The sequence below is a fragment of the Acipenser ruthenus genome, chromosome 39 (assembly GCF_902713425.1).
Source record: "Acipenser ruthenus chromosome 39, fAciRut3.2 maternal haplotype, whole genome shotgun sequence".
NCBI classification, from domain to species: Eukaryota; Metazoa; Chordata; class Actinopteri; order Acipenseriformes; family Acipenseridae; genus Acipenser; species Acipenser ruthenus.
The window spans coordinates 10731654-10734823 of NC_081227.1; the positions used below are offsets into that span (position 1 = coordinate 10731654).

At 45.6% G+C, this 3170-nt stretch overlaps 1 long non-coding RNA gene across 1 annotated transcript; it reads left to right on the plus strand.

The window, feature by feature from the left end:
- Nucleotides 1-746: 746 nt before the first annotated feature.
- LOC131707260 (uncharacterized) lies at nucleotides 747-1151 on the plus strand. Its single transcript, XR_009311060.1, has 3 exons — nucleotides 747-781; nucleotides 920-1009; nucleotides 1116-1151. It is a non-coding gene; the product is annotated as an uncharacterized LOC131707260 (long non-coding RNA).
- Nucleotides 1152-3170: the final 2019 nt, after the last annotated feature.

The following is a 3170-nucleotide window of genomic DNA, read 5'->3' on the forward strand; positions in this document are numbered from 1 at the left end:
TAGTGAAAGTTACATCAGGATATGATTAAGTAGTGATAGTTACATCAGGATATGATTAAGTACAAAATACTACAGATTAAACACTTGGGAGATTACAATATTCTGAGGTACAGGATTAAATGCAGTAAAATAGGGGGCAGATAAGAGCAAAATAAAGCATATTTAAATGAAGGGTGATAGTGTCCCAGGATACAACAGAGGAGTTCTACAGGTGCTGTTTGAAGAGGTGAGTCTTAAGGAGGCGCCGGAATGTGGTCAGGGACTGGGCAGTCCTGACATCTGTAGGAAGGTCGTTCCACCACTGCGGAGCAAGGGTGGAGAAGGAGCGGGCTCGGGAGGCAGGGGAGCGTAGCGGAGGTAGAGCCAGTCTTCTAGTGCAGGCGGAGCGGAGAGATCGAGTGGGGGTGTAGGGAGAGATGAGGGTCTGGAGGTAGCTGGGTGCAGTCTGATCAAGGCATCTGTAGGCTAGTACAAGAGTCTTGAACTGGATGCGAGCGGTGATCGGGAGCCAGTGGAGCGAGCGGAGTAGTGGAGTAGCGTGGGTGAAGCGAGGTAGAGAGAACACCAGGCGAGCAGCAGAGTTCTGGATGAGCTGGAGCGGACGGGTGGCGGACGCAGGGAGGCCAGCCAGGAGGGAGTTGCAGTAGTCTAGGCGGGAGAGTACCAGGGCCTGGACCAGGAGCTGGGTAGCATAGTTGGTGAGGAAGGGTCGGATTCTTCGGATGTAGTGATTTGCGTCCAAGGACGCCGAAGGTCGTGCCTCGTGCACCTTCAGCTCAAGGTAGGTGTTATACTTAATTTCACTATTATTTCCTCATTCATCATGTATATGGCTTATTATTATTATTATTATTATTATTATTATTATTATTATTATTATTATTATTATTATTATTATTTATTTTTTTCTACTTTCCAGGGGTGTCCAAGCGCCAGCCAGCTTCGCCTGCCTTCTGGGAGGAGGTCACAGATACGGAGCTGGTTGCCATCTGCGACGTAGCCCCTCCCAGTAAGTATAATACTCAATTTTAATGTCAGAATCACATATTGTACAGTATTGAGACTCTCATTTTTTAGATGATTTTATGACTGTTTTGTGTTGCTGTGTTTATTAGCTAACGACTGAGTTCCTTGAACGTGGTAAGGTAGGTGTTGGTGACAGACCCTGTGTCTTCACTGTACATTAAAATCGCATCACTCTCTGCCCTTTTTCACTCTCCTGGCTGACTGCCCTGCACAATGCGAATGACTCCTCTCCCACCTCGGATTGCCCCTCCATCCTTTCTCACATTACGCACTGATGGATTGCTTGCATGTTTTTAGTGGTGTTGTAGTTTGTGGCACAGTAGATTTTAATGCAAATCACTACAGCATGCTTGCTTGCTTGCTTGCTTGCTTGCTTGCTTCGATCATTTTAGAGTGTATAGTGCATGTATATCATTAGTAACATGTCAAATCTATGTGTGTGTGTGTGTGTGTGTGTGTGTGTGTGTGTGCTCTACAAGCCGGTCCTGTACATGTCCCTCATGTCCAACAGTGCTCCCAACCGACGGCTGAACCGGCAAAGCAGCCTTCGCAAACGCAACCAGCACAGAGTGCTGAGGTGAGATGTCGTTTTTTTTTTCTTCTCTTTACACAAACTAAGTGTGAAAAAGTAAACACAAACTTTGTGCCCTATATTGCATTGTAAATGTGTGCAGTTATAATGTGCATTGTGATGACGTGACCCCAAGGACTAGTAAACCACAGGTAGGAGACTCGAGTTGCCGTTCAACAACACTCTTGGTGTTCTTTATTTATTTATTTTAATTCACTCTTACCAAACAAACAAACAAAACAAAAACCTAACTCCGGCAAGGAGTGCTAACTTAACCTTTATAAGGAGGCCCTGTCTAACCACGGGACAGCTATCTGTTACCCATAACAAAAAAACAAATATTAAACTTAATTTCTTTAACAACGTGTTTTGTGATCTTTTGTTTTTCCTCTCCAGATCCACACACATGTGCCCTTCTTCCATCCACCTCTCCCAGACGGGTTGAACCTCTCCCTTTTTAAAGGGCTTATCATTAAGTCCAGCTACCAACAATAAATCAATTAACTGGGCCATCAAGCCAAGACCTCTAGTGGTTGTACAGTGTATTCACAGGGCATAAAGCCCTTTCCATCCTCAAGCTTATATAGTGCCCTTGAATGACTTTATTACATACCCCTCCCCTCAGCTCAAACCCATGGGTTGGAGCGTAATTGTCTGAAAAACAGTGGACCCGTGACAAACCATCTGCATTACCATTACGCTTCCTACTGCGATGTTCAATTGAGAACCTATAAGGCTGTAAGGACAAAAACCACCTGGTAACTCTGGAGTTTTTCTCCTTATTTGTTTTCATCCATTTTAGGGGTGCGTGGTCGGTAACGAGGGTGAACTCTACCCAAAAGATAGTATCTAAGGGACTCTATGGCCCACTTTATCGCCAGGCACTCTTTCTCCACAATCGCGTAATTACGCTCTCTGGGAAGCAGCTTTCTACTCAGATACAAGACAGGGTGCTCTTCCCCGTCTACCTGCTGCGACAACACTGCACCAATACCAGTCTCGGAGTCATCAGTCTGAAGGATAAAGCGCTGTTTAAAGTCAGGCACAACTAATATTGGGTCCTTGCAGAGAATCTCTGCCAAGGTCTTGAACGCCTCCTCTGTCTGATCTGTCCATCTCACCATGTTTGGACTCCTACTGCGGGTTAACTCTGTCAGAGGCGTAGCTAGCGTGGCAAAATTTGGAACAAACCTCCTATAGTACCCCACGATACCTAGAAAGGCTCGAACCTGCTTCTTATTAACCGGTCGAGGCCAGTTCTTAATGGCCTCTACTTTGTTCAGTTGGGGCTTTACGAGACCATTCCCTACCACATAACCCAAATAGTGAGCCTCTGTTAGACCCACATGACATTTCTCAGGGTTTGCAGTTAATCCGGCTGTCCTGAGACCACCCAAGACAGCTTCCACCCTTTGTAAATGCTCTTCCCAGGTTTCACTAGAAATCACTATATCGTCTAAATAGGCTGCTGCATAATTAGCATGAGGTTTCAAGATCTTATCCATGAGGCACTGGAAAGTAGCCGGTGCACCATGCAGCCCAAATGGCATTACCTTATACTGGTATAAGCCTG